Source organism: Bactrocera dorsalis, chromosome 1 (assembly GCF_023373825.1).
Source record: "Bactrocera dorsalis isolate Fly_Bdor chromosome 1, ASM2337382v1, whole genome shotgun sequence".
Taxonomy (NCBI): domain Eukaryota; kingdom Metazoa; phylum Arthropoda; class Insecta; order Diptera; family Tephritidae; genus Bactrocera; species Bactrocera dorsalis.
The window spans coordinates 9262236-9283826 of NC_064303.1; the positions used below are offsets into that span (position 1 = coordinate 9262236).

At 36.2% G+C, this 21591-nt stretch overlaps 1 protein-coding gene across 2 annotated transcripts in view; it reads right to left on the bottom strand.

The window, feature by feature from the left end:
- Positions 1-19990, bottom strand: part of LOC105222292 (chaoptin) — a 269127-nt gene extending 249137 nt beyond the window's left edge. For both annotated transcript variants that reach the window (XM_049446750.1, XM_049446749.1), the window contains exon 1: positions 18848-19990. The gene's annotated coding sequence lies outside the window, so the exon portion shown is untranslated. The remainder of the gene's footprint in view (positions 1-18847) is intronic.
- Positions 19991-21591: the final 1601 nt, after the last annotated feature.

Genomic DNA, 21591 nt, shown 5'->3' on the forward strand with positions numbered 1-21591 from the left:
GCCTTGCGCCACTTAAATCCTTCATGCGCTGGGAAGAGATTACCTTACCTCTACTAAAGCCTTCTGCTGTCATTTAGAGCAGTGTGTGTTTAGCAGCCTGAGCCATACTAGGTGAAACGGTGTGAGATGACTTCAAGTGTCGTCGTCGGACACGTGCGCATGGCACCCTATACGCAGATGCAGGCAAGTCATTGCAGCTTCGACAGTTGAAGTCCTACCGAAGTCTGCGATGGTTTTGAGGCCCAAGCCACTGTTCCATATGCGATCGCACGATTATGGTGTGCAACCACCTGACAGTCTTTAGTTCGCAGCCCTACGATTTACTAGCTAGCCGATTGCACACCAGATGTGCTTTAGAAGCTTTGACCAAGGTTAGAGCAACATGCTGCTTTCAACGTCGAGCGGAATCCAGCGTGAGACCAAGGTATTTCACCATATTAGCCATCTCTATCTCTCTACCCCCAAGAATTAGATTCCTAAGGTCAGGTAGTGACCTGCTCCTCGTAAACGGGACGATGGTCGTCTTCAAGGCCCAATGGTTATTCCAACGCTAATACTGGTTTTTAATGAAATAATTTTGGAAAGATTGCCAGCTCGGTTGGAAGACTTAAGGTATGTGCTCCCAAGTGTATAAGTCTTGACCTCCCAAACGCGGGACTGTCAAGAAGAAAGTGTTGAGTTGTTTCTACCTCATCCTCTTCCAAACAGCTACTGTAAGTACACATGGTACAGCGTCAACGCCAATAGGGCAATGGTCTGTTAAAAGCTCCAAAGTTAAGGAGAGGTTAGCCTTACCGAGGTCAAAAATATCACTAGATCTCTTGCGTTCGATTTTGAGACTTTTGCGACTGCGCATGTACCAATGGTGGCCCAGCTCTGGCCAAACTTCCGCAAAGTCCAGCTATCTAGGAGTAGAACATAAGAGGATACGGGAGCACCGACTTGCTGCAATTCTACCGATAGTGATTCTGGGTTGCATTTCCTTGCCAGCTCATCACCTTTGCAGTTTCCTGCGATTCCGCTGTGGCCTGGTATCCATACCAGTCTTATCATAAAGACGCTCGATGCTATTGATGGCCACGCTAGACACTCTTTGACCAACTCTGAACGCACTGTTAATGAGTTCAAGGCTAGTATCACCGCTCTACTATCTAAATGGATGGTAACTTCTCTGAAGGAGGGTGTACTACGGAGCAATAAAACTATTGTTACCTTAGTGGCTACAACCTTGACCTGGTAGACACTAGAATAATCAAGAAGTCTGAAGCTGGAGTTGGTAGAGACCTTCTGACAGCAAACCCTTCGACCAAAATTCCCACCAAGGTTTGAGCTATCCGTAAATAAGATGACTGCCCCTTTCCTCCAACGGCTTTTATCCACCCACAACTTCCTCGGCGGTATATGGGTAGAGAAGGAGCCGTCACAATTCGATGTAGCGATTCTATGATCCAAGTGATTTGTTATGAAGTCAAAGTGAGTGAGGATTTTCGAGTGTTCAGACAGGTGGCAATTCTGCTGGAAAAATATACCATATATGTAATATTATCTTGCTGGATTCCAGTGATATATTTGTTATTGGCAAATTTCAAGCATCTACAACCAAAATCATAAATTATATATTTTTGAAAATACTCAAAGTTTGATATTTCAAACATCCAGCAACTGTAATTATAGTTAAAAATGTGAACTTTTAGTATATGGAATTTAGGGTCCTCGACCTCCACTAATAACTGGAGATTATTGTTTTAAGCATACATCCTTTACAATGCATAAAAACATTGTAAAACCACTTGCTTTAGCCGACTAAATAATTTATGCAAATTTGCCGAGCAAAACACCACCTCTCCTACCTGCAATGTGTCAACACAGAAAGCCTAAAATCCACAAAAAAAAACGACAAAACGGCAAAACACAGAAGGAAAGGTCGTGAAAAATCGCGACACTGCATGCCACGTAAAGGCCATAAAGCACAAACACACACACATCCAAGTATATACACAATAAAATAAAAATACCTTTGCATACAAAGGATTACGCGGCGTATGTGTGTGTTGTTGCCATTTCATTTTCGGCAATGTTTGGCAACAGTGGCGCATAAAAAGCGAGTGACTTCGCAGGTCAGCCCTTGAAATTCACTTCCTAACATTGGTTTTGATTTATTGGGCGGCATAACAACAAAACATGCCGCCGCGCTTACCACTCCTCCACCGCTCTTTCGCTGTATGCTCTCGTGTGCGGCTCACATTTTACAAGCTGAAATTGAGTGCGGAATTCGTAAATTGGCAATTGCAATTCGAGTAGCGGCAATAAAGTGGCACTCATGCGAAATTACCACCACGACGGCTTATTATATTGCCGAAAGTACACGAGTTGATTTTTTGCGGAGAAAAGGGAGGCAGCAGTGAAATAAAATAAAATTGAGAAATTTGCTGTAAATTGTTGGAGAATTGTGTATATTCTTAGAACTTTTGTGTGCATAAAATTGAAAGTGCTTCGTGTAAGGCGATTGAATTTGATTATAGGAAAAATAAGGTGGTGTAATGAGCTGGAATTTTATAGTTATAGTTGCTATAGAATTGATTTGTTATAATAAATCGAACGGGTGTATATAAAAGTATCTTTGAGAAATATATTGTTGTAAATTTCAATCAAGCACAAGTGCTTCGGTGATAAGGTCCTTGTCTCTCTATTTCGGCAAACCGATCGCTTTGTCCTCCAAATCTCACATCGAGAGCATCAAACCGAAGTTTTATAAAGCAGCTGACAATGCTTCAAGTACTTTTATCTTCTTCAATACCCTTATTTTGACTTATCACCCGTGAGTGGTGTCAAGATGTCGTGTTAATTTTGTTCAGATTTACAAATCTTTTAACTTTATTACGAAAATTCACAATCTGCAAAGAATGTATTTCGCCAGTTCACTCAACTTATAGTCAACATAATTAGCCTACTGATCGTACTATTCGCAACTCCATCAAACATCTTGAGACTCAGCATTCATTATTGGATAATATTCCACCAAATAGAACACGTCCACTACGAAGTGAAGAAAATGTAGTAGCTGTAGGTGAGAGTGTACACGAAGACCATGAAGTGTCGATCCGGCGCCATTCGTACCAACTTGGACTGGCGTATGGAACGACTTGGCGCAGGAATGAAACTGCTCGACCTTCGCAAGCGATTCTGTTTCGCTCTATTGACTCTTGAAAAGTTCCAAGAAAATCCGATGATTTCGAGTCAAATTTTGTTCAGCGATGAAACCAATTTGTGGTTCAATGGGTATGTAAACAAGCAAAATTGCCGCATTTGGAACGAAGACAAATCTAAAGAAATTCAAAGGCTGCCATTTCGTCCAAAAATAACAACGGTTTGGGGTGGTTTGAGGGCCGGTGGAATCATCAGTTTACATTTCTTAAAAAAGTAATGCTAGAGAGAGCGTAACCGTCAATGGCGACCGTTATCGCGACATGATAACTGACTATTTGATGCCTGAAATTGAAGCTCGTGGTCTTGGCAAAAATTGGTTTCAACAAGACGGCGCCACTTCCCACACATCCCATCAACCAATAGATTTATTGAGAGAACAATTCGGTGGGCTGATAATTTCACGTTTTGGGCCGGTCGATTGGCCACTACGATTGTGTGATATCAGAACGTTAGACTAAGTTCGAGGACAATCCTCCTCTATTCAGACCTTGGATCAAAACATCACGGTTGTCATTCTCCAGTTATCAATCTAAATGCGAGTCATCGAAAAATGGACTCTATACAAGAACCATCTGAGACGAAGCCGCGGCCAACATTTGAAAGATATAATCCTCAAACAATAAATGCAAAGAATGTTCTTTCAAATGATAATAAACATTCCCTATTACATTTTACGTTTCTATGTTTTTTGTTTAAAAAATAGGAAACCTCGAAGTGGATCACTCTTTAACTATATTAAAAGAATCGTTCTCTTTTTTGTAGAAAGTAACACCCTATCGAAGGGAGGCCGTCATCTACTGCAGTTTTTCTTGTGCCATTAATTGCAGGTTGTCCATCAAAACCCCGCCAGGATACTCGTTGCTGTGTGTTCCATTAAAGCACACAATCCGTCACTAATTTTACACAGCACTTCCGCTTCACATTCCTCAGCTCCAATATTTCATGCGTTGAAATCAAAATTAAAATTTCTGTTAGCTTCCCAGGCCGACCTTATTTGTAGGCATGTAATTTTTTCTCACTTTACCCTCTAATTGAGACACATACCATTACAGCAGGCAACATAACTTCACAGCTGTTAACCAACAAACCACCGCGAGCCTGCGACTCCAGGCGAATGTAGGGGGTTGTGGCATGTCGTGCGCGGTGAGCAAACAAAGCAAATAATGTATGTAGCTGGTCGCTGTAACACACCCACACGCGCCATATTTCTGCTTGTAAAATCTTAATTTACTTTTTACATGGCTTCTCAGTTTTCTGCGCAAATGTCATTAGCTTCACCTACTCGACATAGACGACGAAAGTATGACCAGCGGACACGCAAAGTTTTGGTTTGCATGCAAATTTCATTGTAATTTATAAACGCTTAAGTGCGCCTCAATGTATGCTATGCCAGAAGAAAGCGAGTCAAAAGGTATGGAAATATTAAAGAAAAGTGAGCAGCATATGTATATATACACAGACATGAGCAAATATATTTCTATTATACGCTTTTGATGTCGCTGGCGCTTTTAGCTTTTCGTGCCTACAATAGCGAAATTTCGCATTTTTGTTCATTTTCGTGTTGTCCGCTTCTTGTTAGCGGCAATTTTAACAAAAACAGAACCAAGAACACCAACAAAAATATAACATACCGTAAAAAAGCCGGTATGCTGAAAATAAGAAACTTGTTAGCAGTGCCTACATTTAGGCGCACAGTAGAAATTTTGGTTTGCAGTTAGTGAAAGAAAGCTAACTTGAAACTTTTCCTTAAATTTTAATGCAAAATGTAAAACTATGTAAAGTGAAACATTATACGAAAATATATGAGGACACTTGTATAAATAGCGGCGACACACCTTATCGGACAAACTCAGTAAAAACACCTATTTGAGGAATATGTACCAGTAAACTAAGTGCAACGCTCAGAAAGTCAAAAGGAAATTTTTTACATACTCATCCAAAGTTACTTGAATCTCAAACGCTTAAAAGTTGTGAATTTTTCTGTTGATCTTCAAATAATAATGGAGTTGCCATTTACTCGTAAAATTTAAGCGCGCCAAACTATTAGTTGCAAGAATTTCTTTTGATGAAACCAAATTTTGTTCTAAATATAAACAATAATTCCTTAAATTGACGCACTATGCCGATTATAATGGATTTTTTTAATTTTGCTCCTTAAGGTAGGCAACTCTTTTTGAGGATATTCGTAACATATTTAGTACGTTTTAAAACTGAGTACATTATGCAAAGTAACATTTCTTACCTATGTTAAAAGGAATAAATATTTAAATTGTGCTCCTAGATGTAGGCAACGTTGCTCAATACTGAGCTTATAGTTCGTATTCTTTTGATAAAACTAAATTATGTCTTCAATGTAGACAACATTTTCTTAAACTGAGCGCATAAAGCCGGATTTAATGGATTTTTACAATTTTGCCCCTTAAGGCAGGCAACACTTCTTAATTTTTAGTAAACCTGTCACATGATACTTTTATAAAACAGAGCACATTATACAAAATTACGTGTCTTAGCCATTCTATAAAGAAAAAGATATTTAAGTAGAGCTCCTAGATGTAGGCAACGTTTCTTAATAGTGGACTTATAGTTCATATTCTTTTGATAAGACTAAATTGTATATTCAGTTTAGACAACATTTGCCTAAATTGAGCACATAATGCCGATTAAAATGGAATTTTTTAAATTTGCCCCTTGATGTAGGCAACAATTTTTAAATCTGAGGATATTCGTAACATAATACGCTTCTAAGGTGAGGCAAATTATACAGACTTGCGTGTCGTACCCATTTTATAATATTTGAAAAAAAAAGTAAATCGTGCTCCTAGATATAGGCAACGTTTCTTAATACCGAGCTTATAGTTCGTATTCAACTGAAAGTTAATATGTATTTAAAAAAGAAGTCCCGCAGATACATTGCTCTCAAATGTTTGCAACAGATAATAATTTTTTTAATTCCAATGTACTACCGACCAACTTTTAAAATGTGTAACCAATTTATACAGTTGTAGAGTTAGAAATCCAGAGAAATGGTATTGGAAAGCTCACAATATAAAAAAAAATTATCAAGAAATGCTGTGTACCGCAATATGTTTTCAAAAAACTTTTAAATTTGGCAAAAAAAAAAAAACAAAAATCCGATTTTTTTTTAATATCTATGCTTTTTATAAAATTTATATAATTTTTATTATGACAACCAAAAATCTAAAAATCTTAACAATTTACGAAACAGAGTATAATTAAATTAAAATTTAGTACGCCCCTAAAAGTAGGCATGACATTAAAATTTTTACTTCTCTTCATAAATACAAAATTCATTATTTCGAAAATATTTTTCTGAAGTTTACAAAATTCAATATTTGAAAAATATTTTGCTGAATTTTTTTATATGAAAACTTTCTGCCCTATCAGTTGACCATAACAGTTTAAAAAGAGATTATTATATAGACGCCTAAAGGTAGGCAAGCAAAATAAGTCATGTTCACATAACAGTTTATTGTTAACTACACTACCAGAGATGTCGAGTTTAAATAAAAGGAAATCAGAAAGTTTTCTATAATAAAGCGCCAAAGTCTCTCAAAAATCATAATTTAAAAAATTTTATTGTCAAACAAAAATCCACCTTAAGATCTCTGACTGAAAGCTCCAAACCAAAAAGGCGCATTACCACGCTTCACAAATCCCAAAACGTATTGCAAAGCAGGCACCAAGATACAAAGGGCAATGCCCAGACGTCGTTGTAGTCAGCAAGTCACTTATTTTTCCACAGTTAGTTGCCATGTCCTTTCCTTTTGTATCACGAACTTGCCCATATTTGCTTTGCCATGTTTATTTGCTGCTTTTTTATAGCAGAGTTTGTGTGCTTGGGTTTGTCTCAACACAATCGTGTGACAGGCTGCATACAATACCGTTAACTGGGTTAGTGCTAGAGCCTGTTGTTTACACCTCGCACGTGTGCTACGCCTTGTTTTTGATTTCTGTTTGCTTCCTCGGCTGTTTCTTAAAGAAAATTATCTTATGTACGCTTAAATGCATGGAGGATGGCGCTACTAGGGTCACCATTTTGTATGACTGAGACTTGACGGTGTTATATAACTTTTTAAATTTTACTTAGTTAAATAAAGTTTTGACTCGGAATCATTACATGCGGAAATAAGACCACTTTGGTTTTTTTTTTTAAGAAATTTTTAGTGTATACAGTGTAAGTGGTGAAAGCAAGCTCAGAAATACATAAAGTACTACCAAAGTGAATAATACTCCGCTATGCAATTTGCTGACAGAAAAAAACAGGCATTTTACTACCAATTCTCTCAAACATATTTAAGTTTTCAGCCAGAGAAGCCGGTTAAAAAATTTTGTGTTGTTATGTATTTATATAACAGCTTTCAGTAATACCAAAATGTAACTAAGAATGCTTACTCATTGAAAGCTTTGCTAAAAATTAACGTACGTAACACTCAAAGAGGATTGTACCGAGCCCTACATACGACTTAGATAAGTCAGATTTTCTAAATTCTGGTATTTTGTTTTACAGTTCTATTCTAAAGTCTATTTTACATATTTATGAGCACTCATGAATATGGAATAGTTTTTAAAAACCGCTATGCTGAATTTTAAAAAGTATTAAAAATTTCTTCGAAATTTGTATTTTCTTAGAGAAAAATTCATTTTAATAAAAAGACAAAATTTACAAAAACAAAGAAACCCACAAATCATTTAAAATAAAAAAAGCATTTATAGTGTAAAAAAATACAAAATTCGACAATAAATTTACAATAAATTTACAATAAAGCATAAAAAAAAAAAGTTTTTGTCAGTTATTTTACAAAGTTTAGCTATCAAGAATATGATTAGAAATTATTTGCTCAGATATGGTCAGCTGAGCCGATTGAGCTGACTTTTTCTTCTTCTTCTCCAACGGAGTGGAAGGCTTACTTTTCCTCTGCTTCCCTCTGCAGTGAAAAACTTTACGCTAAGCTTTAAACACGATTTTCTCTAAACAGTCTTTTTCAAAAAAATGCAAACGGCTGCTTAGGATTTACTGAACCGGTTTACCTGAAATCATTAAAAGTCCTTCTTTATAGATAGGTCTATGTCTTGAACTATTCATATCCCCTCATTTCTACTAATTTTTAATTATTCTTATTATTTTTCAAAAAATCGAAACCGTTCAAAAAAGTGATGGAGACTCGCCATTTCGTAAAAAAATATTTTTCCAACTTTTCCGTAGGACCAGACATTTCTGTAATAATTTAAATTAATAATATTTTTTATGGTTTCAGGTTGCTGGGATGTTTAAAAGCGTGATTTTGGAAAAGTGCAAGTGCCACTGCATCAGGTGCTAATTTTTAAACTTTTTACTTTTCATTATTTATTAATCTTTTCTTGTATTATTATCTTCTATTGCTGGCTACTTATTAATATCTAACAAACAAATAGATAGTAAGAAAATTAATTTATAAAATTAAAAATTACGACAACCTGAAGCTCGCGCATTTTTCCGTAAATGCTAACACAAGTTTTTGTTTTTATTTCAAAAATTGTTCCATTTCTTTGTTTTAAATAAAATTGGCATAAATATGTCTTAACAATTTTAGATATTTAATACTTTCTATTTTTGAAACGTAAAATGTTAAAAACGTATGGACAAATGATGCATTGACGTTTGGAATGCCTTGGCACATTTTACGTCGACATCTAGAATTACTCGTAAAAGCCTACGAAATACAGCTTGTGCAAGAATGAAAACCGCTCTAGTTTCCAAGCAACATCGCTTCGCTCTATGTACTCTTGAAAAATACCAAAAAGATCCGACGTTTTCGAGCCATTTCTGGCTGAATGCGTATGTAAATAAACAAAATTGCTGCATTTGGGACGAAGAGTAATCTGAATAAATACAAGAGCTGCCATTTTCCCAAGAGAAACCAAAGGTTTGGAGTGGTTTGTGGACCGGTGGGATCATCGGTCCATATTTCTTCAAAAATGATGCCGGTGAGAACGTGACCGGCACTGGCGATCGTTATCGCGCCGACTATTTGATGCCTGAAATTGAAGCTCGTGATCTCCGTGACATTTGGTTTCAAAAAGACGGCGCCACTTCCCACACATCGCACCAATCAATAATTTAGTGAAAGAACACTTCGGTTAGCAGATAATTTCATGATTAAAGTCGGTTGATTGACCACCAAAATCGTATGATATTACACCGTTTGACTTTTTCTTGTGGGGATATGTAAAGTCTAAAGTCTATGCGGGCAATCCCACTTCGATTCAAGCCTTGGAGCAAGACATCACGTTTGCCATTCCCCAGTTATCAGTCGGAAAGCTCGCACGAGTCATCGAAAATTGGACTCAGTGGAGGCGTAGCCGCAGACAACATTTTAAAGAGATAATTTTCAAAATTAAATGCCAAAGAATGGTGTTTCGAATGATAGTGATCATTCCTCATTCACTTTGAAGTTCCTCAGTTTTTTCTTCGAATAGTAGGAAGCGTCGAAATGGATCACTATTTATAAATGAAATGAAAATAATAGTGTAAATTTGAATATATTAAACGCAAAATATATAAAAGAATTTAACTAACACCAAAATGATTAATAAACAGTTTTTATAATAAAACATTAGAAAATATATTTAAATAGTAATTACTTGAAAAAAACTGGAAAGAAGATCAAATTATCACAAAAAATTTGGGTAAAAGATGAGATAGAGGAAGATAATAATTAAATATTACCAAAATTAAATCAAGACAAACCAAGTTTAAATATTTCATTGAATTAGTTAAAGCAAAAACAAAATAGTTTCAATTTTTTTTAGAAAATATAATATTATTAAAATATAATTATATTATTAAAAATAAGTTTATTAAAAAATTGTTTGTCAGCATCAAAAAATAAATAAAAATCTGTAGAATAGAAACAAATTTTAAATTGAAGCAGAAAATATTTTTGCATTACTATTTATCACCTACAAATAAAAAAAATTGGTATAAATTTTATTGAATTTTTCCCTTGACACGGAACCGCTTTAACATTACTTCCTGTTAACGTGCAGGTTTTCTCTGCCCCAAATGCGACAACTCTGCTTGTTAACGTAACCATCGAGGTGGAAATGAGCCTCGTCCGAAAAGATGATTTTTCGGTAAAATTGACCATCCTCGGTCAAACAATTTTTGAATTAAAATTTTTTTACAGTAATTTATTTGAAAGTATTTGCTTAAGAAAGGCCTATTCAAAAACTATTTATTGCACATGCCGAAGATTAAAACTTTCAGACTATATCTCAAGCACGCTAAGAATTATTCAAAGATAACAACCCTAGTACAAAGGAGTGTCAAAAGGCGCCAACCAAAACAAATGAGCAAACACAAAATCGCACGAAATCTTCCACTACCAATACATATCCACTGACTACTTCATAACTACTTGCTATCACACACACACACACACCCACACTCACCTGTGTGCTACTCACTTAAGTGGTCTATTGTTTAGCAGCAAAAGCAACAGCAACAACAAAATCAGCAGTAGCAAAGATAAGACATAAGACGCTGCACTTAAGTGGCGACACGCTTGAGCTTCGCATTGTTTTTGCTTTGCGCCACCTTCTTACACACGCACACACACATAGCCAAACACTAGACTATGCGCTCTTACAGGGAATATTCAATTTACCTCGCTTTCTTTCGTGCTTTATTGTCATTGTTTTTGGTTTTCACGGCTTTGTTGCCGGCAAAGCGATTGTGTACGCCTTTTTCATGTCTGCCACCTGGCATTCGCTTCAGCTGCATTCACAGCTGATTTTGTTGTTGTTGTTACTGCTGTTGAATAGCGGCAACTTGGCACACTTCCGGTATGGAAGCTTCACATTTGCAAATGTCTGCCACGCAAACGTGAATGTGTGTATGTGTGTGACTGTATTTATGTGCCGCTCAGTGCTGCATGTAAACACACACTCACACATACGTACAAACAAACATTTGATAATATATGAGTTCATTTAAGTAGGCAGTGCAGTGTTGCCTTCGCAGCCTGGCGCGCCAACAACAAACAATAGTGTCGGCGGCGCAAAAAGTATGATTTGCGCATAAATTGCCACACAGCACCACCGCTTGGCCTCGCCCTCCCCCACATGATTTTCAACACTGTCTAATATACATTTTAATTGCATCACATTACAAATTACACGAGCTCATGAGTACGTGGCTGGCATTAGCTGAGCGTCGGTGAGAGAGGATAGCGAACGGTATGCAGATTTCTGTTGTTGTTGCTCTTGTTGTATGTGCCGCTGTTTGTATGTCATGGTTGACTGCAGATTCTGTCAAGTTGAGGCCATGCCGTTGCTCAGTTATATATGTGTTCGGTTAGATGTGCGTGTTTGAGCTCGTGAAGTATGTACGAGGCAAAGGTTGCGAGTTTGCGGAAGCATTTACACAGTGCAATGACTTGCTGTCACAATGCAACTGCTGTTTGTTAGTTTTGATTAGGAAATTTGCAGGAAATTGTAGTTTTGCTGGCAGTTGGATAGTTTTTTTGCGGCATTTTGAAGCGCTTTTGTGGGAAAATAATGACTAACGCTTGTAATGCGCTTACATTTTAAAGCTGATTTGTGCACACAGCTCGTCTTAAAAGATTACCTGAAGGCATAGCGCTGCTTTGATTGATTCATTAGTACCCTTTAACTACACGATTTGCCCCCGAATAGATCTCTTGGTACAATGGAAATTATTTCTTTCATTTATATATCTTCACCCAAACTAGTATAGGACAACCTTTCACTAGTTTTGAGCTCACAATCGGATACTCAAGGCTAGTACAGCTAGCTTACTATCGAAATGGATAGTCACTTCTCTGAGGGTGGCTACGCTTCGGAGCTGTAGGTATCAGTAGATCGATACCTTTATGGCAGCCACCTCCGCTTGTTAGACAATGCATGCTTTCTAAAACTAGATCTGATGGAAAGCTGTCGAGAGTGTTGCTCTCCATCGACCCTCCCAGCAAGCTGTGATCCATCCATAAAAATGCTCACCACACCCCTCCTCCAGCGTGTGCTTCCCTACCATGCCTTCCTCGAATGTATGAAATCAGAGGAGAGACAGGTAGGGCGCGGTTCAGCGACCTGGCAATACAAGTATTTTGCAATGAAATCAAAGTGCGTCAGGCTCGCAGTCACCTAAGTATCCAAATGTAGTGAGTATAAGAACAGCTTTGGCGGCCGTATACTTTGCGAGGGTATTTGCAATTAAAGGAATGTGGCTCGTAAGGCAGCACAAATACTGATGAGAGCACCGGTTTTTTTCGAGATCGCAGTTCACGAAATAAAAATTCCTTAGAACATTATGCTATGGATACATAAAGCCAAAAAACTGTCTATGGTGAGAGTTCCAACATTTTGCATTTGTCACTCCTGGAGCCGTCTAGAACAATCTTCCTTGCTCTCTCCTCGATATAGGGTTTCCACGAGAGCTTCCTGTATGACAGGAGTCCTCGATTATTAACTTTGACAGCAGATCGAGGATAGGAACTCCAATTGATGAAAGATGCGTCTCCGGTATTTGTACTTCCTAGTGAATAAAACCTGTTCGGCTTTGCTAAAATTTAAGGACAGGACGTTTTCAGCAGATCAGTAGCTAACGTTACCAAGGTAGGGTACCTTCTTTCGTACACGGTTTTCAGAAATGTGCCCTTACCCTTGAGAGCTACATCGTCTCCATGGAGAATTACCCGGCAATATTATCCAGAAGCCGGAAAGTTTGGCTTTACTTTAATATACACGACAACATGTTTCTATGGAATTGTAGCAGTGTTTGGGGATGTTGAAGCGTAATAGACTCGACTTTCTACGTCCATATGTGGCAATGGCTGAAACGAGGCTTAGTCCGTTTACTCTGAAGTCTAATCAGTTGTCATCTGAGTGGATCAAAAGCGTGGAAAAATACAACACTCGGCTGGCAAGGTTTGTCCGTCTGTATTTTGGGATGCACATGGAATAATTTTATTGGCTTAAAAAAAAAGGACTATTATTTTGACAGCTGCAGCGGAGCATTCGATGGTGAATTATACCATTTTGTGTGAAGCAACTTTTGGGTAATTGGAGAACAAAATCGGGGGAAAACTGCCGCGTTTGATGAGCATGAAAACGCTGTTTCACGAAGCGAATGCCCCATGCCACAAGTCAGTGAAAACGATGACAAAAATCCGTGACTTGGATTTCGAATTGTTTCTCCAGAGATGACCCCCAGTGACTGTCCTCAGGTCGCAAAATAAAGCTTACTTCGAAGAATTTTTTTTCAAACGAAGAGGTAATCGCCGAAACGAGGACCTATTTCGAAGCAAAGGACAAACCGTACTACAAAAATGGTGACAAAAAGTTTGAGGTTCGCTATAATCAATGTATAACCCTTGAAGGGAAACTATGTTGTATAAAGAAACGAGATTTCCGATAAAAATGTGTTTTACTATAGTAGGCCGGGGACTTCTCAAATGACCTGGTATGAAGACATATAACTCTATGTTTATCTAGTTTAGTTTTAGCTGCGAAACAGGCCTTTAAACCAGTAAGAAATTTTCGCCAACAATGTTTACGTACTATTCAAGTTCCAATAAGGTAAGAGAACTGCGCGAAGTGATGAAAATATTGCTGCTTTTCAGGCAAGTGTTGCTGAAGACCCCAAAATTTGTCGATTGCAAGCCCTTCTCATGAATTGTGACGGTCTCAGCCACAAGCTGCTGTATTTCGAGAAAGTATTTGGGCTTGTAATCAAAAAAACTAAAGCCATTGCACCACCGTAAATGTCATTAGTTTGCTGATTTTGTTTGGGAAACACTTCAACGATTTTTTAGAAAAATCAATATCTCCGCTGAGGTTCACTTTCATCTGAGTGACGCCGTAAATAAACAAAACTGTTCATTCTGGTGCGAAGAAAATCCACAAATTATTCACAAGTAATCATTAGAGTCAGCTAAACTGACAGCTTGGTGGGCCTTTTGATTTGGTGGAATCATCGGTTTATACTTCTTTCGAAATGAAGCTGGTTACACTAGTACTCGCAATGGAGAACGGTATAGATGGTTGATAAATTTTTATGGTCGCAATTGGAAAAAGTTGATCTTGACTGTCAACTGGTTACAACATGACGGGATTATGTGCCACACGGGACGTACAGCAACCGAATTATTGCGAGAAAAGTTTGAAAATTCTATTATTTCAAGAAATTGCGCCTTTGAAGGGCTCCCAAGTAGTTGTGATACACCAGACTACTTCTTGTGAGGTTATTTGAAGTCATTGATCTTTAACAATAAGCCAGAGTCTCTGCCAGCTTTTGAAGTCAATATTGAACATGTTTTTCATGACATATTACCTGATTTAGTGGGAAAAGTACTCGAAAATTGGGTTCATCTAATACGTTTCCGGCAAAGAAGTCGAATGAAAGTTAAATTTTTTTTAGTTTATATACTACAAACCCAAGTTTAATATAAAAAATCAATATGCAAACACCTAAATCAATTTTCACTCGCTATAGAACACCTAAAATTATACAACACCCTCCAGGCAAATCAACTGAAATTACCTCACAAATTATTTGTTTAATTTTTCCCACAACACCTTTACATTACGTAAACATCGGGTTGCACTCAAGCACTTTAATTACTAGCAACCACTAACAAAGTTAACGAAACACACCTACCGGCAAGTCAAGTCAGCTGTGTAAGTCAAAGTCAGCAGCAACACCCGGAAAAATAACATACTACCACACATACATACATACATGGATGTATGCCACAGCCAACCGAAACACTTCAAGCACTACAGCAACACACTCCACACGCACACACACACTCACACATTGCAATGCCAGAAGTTCGCCTAACAACGTTAAGTTTCACCTACAACAATAACAACATGCCAACAGTTGTAAATACAATAACAAAGAAAAAATATGTATAAAACTTAGCATAACCACAGGCGTTGTGGCATACTTTAATGAAGATGGTGGCGGTGCTGGTGGTGCTGCAGCAGTGAAAGTAAGCAAGCCAAGCCGGCAAGAGTTGTGGAGTATTTATTTAAAAACTTTGGGCACAAAATCTAAGAACAGACACACACACACAGCTACACATGTAGTGCAAGCGTGGGAACGCACAACTCACTGTCAGAGCTCGAGTAGTGAAAGTCGTTTAGCGCATATAACTGTATGTAAGTGTAGCCGCTGTAAGAGTGCGGCAAGTGAACTTATTTTGTATTTTAAAGTTTTTCGGTTTACTGGCGTGAAAACTTTGCCTGCTTCGGAGCATAAAGTTCAAATAACTGCGCGAAAATATGTACGTCTAAGCAGAAATATGCGCACAAATCGTCTTAGTCGGGGTTAAAAGTGATGAGAGTGGATAAAAGCCGGCAGAAATGTGATGTCGGGAAGTAGAGTGGAAGTATTCAAGATGGTAGGGATTAGCAAAATTGATGGTTGGTGGGTTGGAGTAGTTTCTTTATTGGAGGATGCGGATTTAAAACATATTAAGTCGCTATTTCTAGGTTAACAAAATTGTAGAAATTGTCTTTATGGCTTATAGGCTATAAAAAAATATAGAAATGGTTATAAAGTATAAGGAAGATTTGCAGTTTAAGCAAAATATTCAGGTAGTATTTGTTAAAAAAGTAGTTAACCACTTTATGGAGTAGATTAAACACATTACTCTTGAGTTTCAGCTCGACAGAGCCGAGAAAAAGGTTAACAATTATGAACAGTTTTACAATAAATACTTATATTTGAACGGTCTGTATGAATATTTTGAACTTGTGGAACAAATCTCACATTTCACCAACAAATGTCCTTGAGTTTAATCTCGAAAGAGTTAATCAAAAGGTAGATAATTATCAAGAGATACTTATACTGAACGATCTGTATGAATATTATGAACTTGTGGAACAAATATTTTAACTGGCCACAGAAAGCAATTACTAATTTGTATAAAATTAAAATCTTTAACATCGTTTTTAACAACAGCACTTAGAAGTTTTTGGGCTAAAAAATTTTGACCTTAACACCGCTTTAAAATTACTTGCTATTATCAGCTCTTACTTATGTTTACTATTCTATAAAACAGGCAATGTTGCCTACATTGCGGCGCCTAAAAATCGTTTTCAACAACAGCTAAGTACTTAGAAGTTTTTAAACAATAAAATTTTGACCTGAACACTGTTTTAAAATCACTTGTTATTATCAGCTCTTACTTATGTTTACTATTCTATAAAACAGGCAATGTTGCCTACATTTTGGCGCCATAGTATAAAAATAAAAGAAATTAAAAAATGTATATGAACTACTACTATGAGTTGATGTTAGTGAAAATATTATAAAAACTAATATTAACGGATAAAAAAGTACGTGAAGGAGCGCCTGACCGCAAACAGACACACATAAACCCTCAATAGGACCACTAAGCTCACATGAATAAGAGTATTTATAAACATATTTGCTTATTAAATTTCAATATGAAAGTGTACTACTGCCTAACCTTTTGTCCACACAGCTTTCGGAAATACTATCTTCGTTGCTAAAATATGCTTCTGGGCGAATTTTGAGTCCAACATTTATCACAGACAAAAAGGATCAATTCGAAAACAAAAAAAGTTAAAAAAAATTTTGGACTCTCCAAATATATACTGCATTTTGTGAAAACACTTTCTTTGAAACCATTGTTGGAAACCTCCACAATCACACACAATAAAGATGTAATTCGAGAATAAAAATAAAAAATTTTAGGACATCCTAAATGTATGCTATAGCTTTCGAAAATTTTTTTTCGAAACTATTCTTAGGAATCTCCAAACTCGCCAACGATAGAGATATGTAAAATGCGAAATTAAAAATAATACAATTTTTTAAGATATCCAAAGGTATGTCATAACTTTTTGAAACATATTCTTCGCAACTAGGCTTAGAAGTCTCCAACCTCCACAGAATAGAAATATAATTCGAAAACAAAAAGAGAAAAAAAAAAATAATAGGATATCCTAAATGTATGCAATAATTTGTCAAAATATTTTCTTCGAAACAATTATTTTCTCTTCCTAAAGTCCAAGGTTGAAGAAGAACCCACTTTTCATTAATGATAAATGAGTAAAATTATCGACTTTGTACTACTGAGTAGAAACTGAGAGCCTTCGAAAACAAAAAAGGTATAACAATTTGAGTAAATCCTAAAGGTATGCTATAATTTTTGAAAACGTTTTCTTCCAAACCATCATTAGGAAGTTTCAAAATTACACACAGTAGAGATATAATTCGAAAACAAATAAAGGTAGAAAAATTTGTTTAAGACATCCTAAATATATGCTATAATTTTTTAAAATATTTTCTTCGAAATTTTATTTTCTCTTCCTAATATTCAAGGCTGATGTAGATAATGAAGAAGAACACATTTTTATTTTGGATATACGAGTAAAATCATAAAAAAAACTTTGTATTTCTGAGTAGAAACTGAGAGCCTTAGCTGGTCATTTGCACAATTTTATAATTTCCTGAAGTGCTGATGCTGTACGAGACATTGTGAAGAGAGCAAGTGCAGGGGTCGCTTACCACGATTATCGGCTGTTTGTTTCTTATATTTTGAGTAAGTACTGAGGAAAAGGATTTTTTCTTGATTTCGCAGCATATCCAATATAAACATTAATACATATGGAATTGGGACGGAATTTTTATAGAAGAATTGAAGATTAAGATAAAGAAATATTTTTTGAAATACATCAAATTGCAATGAATAAATGCATAAAATCGCCGACAATAAAGATTTCGATCGAAAAAACGAAAGAGTGAAGATATTTACCATTGTCAGCCTAAAGGTATGTAACAATTTTTGAAGAAGAAGAATTTTTATATGCTTTTAAAATAAATCAATTTTGAAGGGCACCAATTTATTTTGAATAAAATTTTTATAAATGCGTAAAGTCGCCAGCATTAGATACATATATCATTCGAAAAAAAGAAGGAGTAAATATATTTTTTAATGTCTGCCTAAAGGTATGTTATAATTTTTGAAGATATTTCCTTCGAAGTTGCTTTTAATGTTTGAAAGTGCTCGAGGTTGATTTTTTTGTTAAAATTATTGAAGGATAAACCATTTCTATGAAGACTAAAGATGCTTCGTATATTGAAATTTTTTTTCTTTACGCTGAAATATGCTTTATACACATTAATATTTTCTGAAATGAAAAGAATTTTCTTTTAACATATAAATTTCTTGCAGCAATCATTAAAAAGCCAATTCGTTTTTGCGGCAAATGCGATTGTGACTTAATTTTTTTTAAGTACAGTCTACATTTTTCAAAAAATGTAAAAACTAATCCTATAAGTATGCAACACTTATTAAAATTCTCATCACTTTGCAGTTTTTGTAGGCTGAGCAAAATATTATTAAACAAGTTGTTCATTTTCCAAACACAAATAAAATAAAATTAATCCTATAAGTATGCAACACTTATTAAAATTCTCCACCCATGAGAGTTTTTTGCCGCAAGAGCTTATTATTATTTAAAAAAGGGAATACACTTTACGAAAATAAACATTTCTTTGTATTCCATGTTCTTCTCTTACATTTTAGCCCCCAACTTATTCACTTAATAAAGACTTAATAAATTCAAAAACTTTGCTTACTTCTCTGCCACGCTTATGTGCCGCACAGCTTCACTGCTTTGCCACAAAATATTTTTGTTTACTCCCACAACTTCCAATTCAATAAACACTAAGCACTTGTTCACACACACAACTTGCACCAAAGTTTATGCCGGCTAACTGGGGCATTATTGCCACGCTAAACTATTCACTTTACTGCTTTTGCTGTTATGGATGAGCGTATGCAGTTGATGTTTACATCTTCACTTCTCGCGTTATGCTTTAATGCTGCAACATGCATGTGATTGTATGTGAATGCAGCAAAAATCAGAAAAACAAGCATTCAATCAATTAAGCAATCAATCAAGCAATTTGGCGATCAGCTGTGATTGCTGGTGAATTTTTCGACAGAAAATTATTTTTTAGTTGACTTTGTTTTTGTTTATTGAGTAGGGAAATCAATTAATGCGGAAACTTTCAAATGCACTTTTGACTGGTATTGATGGCTGAGATTTCGGAGAACCAGAATGTGAGCGCAAATATTTTGGCTAGATTTGGTTTTGTTATTGTTTAGTGGACATAACTTTGCTGCAATAACTTTTTTTGTATTTAAATTTTTCCAAAATTTTTTTTTTACTTTCTGTAATTTCACTTTTTACTTTCAGCAACTACTTTCCTTGCACATTTTACTTTTTTTTTACTTTTTGCTACTTTTTCCAAACAATTTTCAATTAAAGAATTTTTTATGCAATTTTTTCAAAGCCCAAAATGTACACCATACTTGCATTGAGCTCAAAACACATTCCTTTAACACTCTATCCACCAGTAATATTACTAAACACTTTCCTTTCTTAGCAAAAAACACTCCGTACCGTTATTACATCAACCGTATACTACAATACTTAACTGGCATTCAATATTTTATCGTATGTTTTTGTCACATCGCCGCACCGACAACCACTTTGCTGTCATAATACACACACACGAGCTCACACATGGTTTTGCACCGACGACGACGACAACGACGCGTACGCGACCTCCAAACACACCAAAATCGCCACCACCAACGACGTGAGTGCGATAGCAGCAAATAACTTTCGTATACTGAAATTGCCCTACGACAATTGTCGCATTTTATGCGACAAACGTAAATTTCGATGCACTTCGGCTGCTGGCGCAATCGTATTTTATTTGCTGCCCTGTGCGCTGTGTGTTTTTAGTACAAACGAAGCTCGAAAACGAAGTGGCGTCGAGCCTCCCAGCTGGTGCTCGACGGGTGCTTGGGAAAATGCGCATTGTTGGCACAATTCGAAAATTCACTTCAGTTGTTTGTGTGTTTTTGTGCGTTTGACTCGTGTGAAATTTGTTGTCCTAGTCCTGATTCGAAGTACAGACTTGTATGTTTGTATGAACGTTAAGAAAAGTGTATCGAAAATGAGAGCGAAAGAGAGAGAGTTCTTGTTATGAAATCGGAAAGATGTGAGAGCCAGAGCAACTGATTTCGAATTTTATGAGCGCTTGCGCGGCAAATGAGCGCAGTGAATTGAGAGCGGATGATGGTTTCGTGTTGTGCGAAAAAATATAGAAAATTTGCAATTTGTTCGAAAAACATCGAATTATTCGTAGTTATTTAAGATAACCTAATTCTATTGTATATATATTGCACATATAACATAGACTTTCTTAAAGGTATAAAACACAATTTTCGAAAAGGTATTTGAAAAGGTTCAATCGAGTTGTGTTTTAATTCCGATTTTGTTGACAAACCTTAATCAGAAGCTAAGTTTATGTCATTGACCATGAAAGCATTACTACAATATTCTTTTTTGTTAAGGCAGTCATAAATGGTCTCACCCTCAACCCAAATAAAACTGAGATGCTTTTAGTCACTAGAAGATACAAGCTACCTTCGGCACCGCGAATGGGAGACTTTCGCCTGCAACCAGCAGACACAGTGAAATATCGAGAGGTCACCCTGAATAGGAAGCTTTAATGACAGCCGAGTATTGAGGAGAGAGTAAAAAGGCATCGATTGCATTGTAGTGCTATAGAGAAACCATTCGAAAACGTGGGGTGTCTCACCAAAAGTTGTACTCTGGTTCTACGACAGCTTAGTGAAACCCATTTTTTCAACCAACCACTTGGGGCCATCCCGCACTCATTGCTTGTGAACATCAAGGGTTCTGAACGCTCGGTTCTTGCCGGATCACTTGGCAGTTTCTTTGAAGGGTTATGTTAAATGAAGCCAATTACTTAAATCGGAAGAAAGGAACAATGTGAGAAGACAGGAATGAAACGGAATAACCGAGCCCAATTAACTAAATTGATTTGAATGGAACAGAATGGAATCCAAAAATAGATGTAGCGCAGCAAAGTGGTATTGGAATAAACCGGAATTAGAACAAAATAAAAATTTAGTAAATCTAAAAACAAATAAATCTGCAAATCAATTTTATTAAATTCCACACAATCCTATCGACTGTAAAGAAATGAAATTTTGTAATAAGCGGTATGGATCAAAATTAAAGTGGAATGAAACGGAACTGAAACAGACTGGAACGGAACACATGGAATTGGAAGGAACGGAAATTAAACCTCTCTAAATAATCACGACGGCATTTTTTTTGGATTGGATTTAATAGTTATGAAAGAAAATGGAATTGAAACAATTTAAAATGATCGTTAATGATATTTTTAAGTATAATGTAGTATAAAAGGTAAGGAAATATAATAATGTTACATGTTATTATATTTAACGGTTTTATAATTAATAAATATGCAAAGGA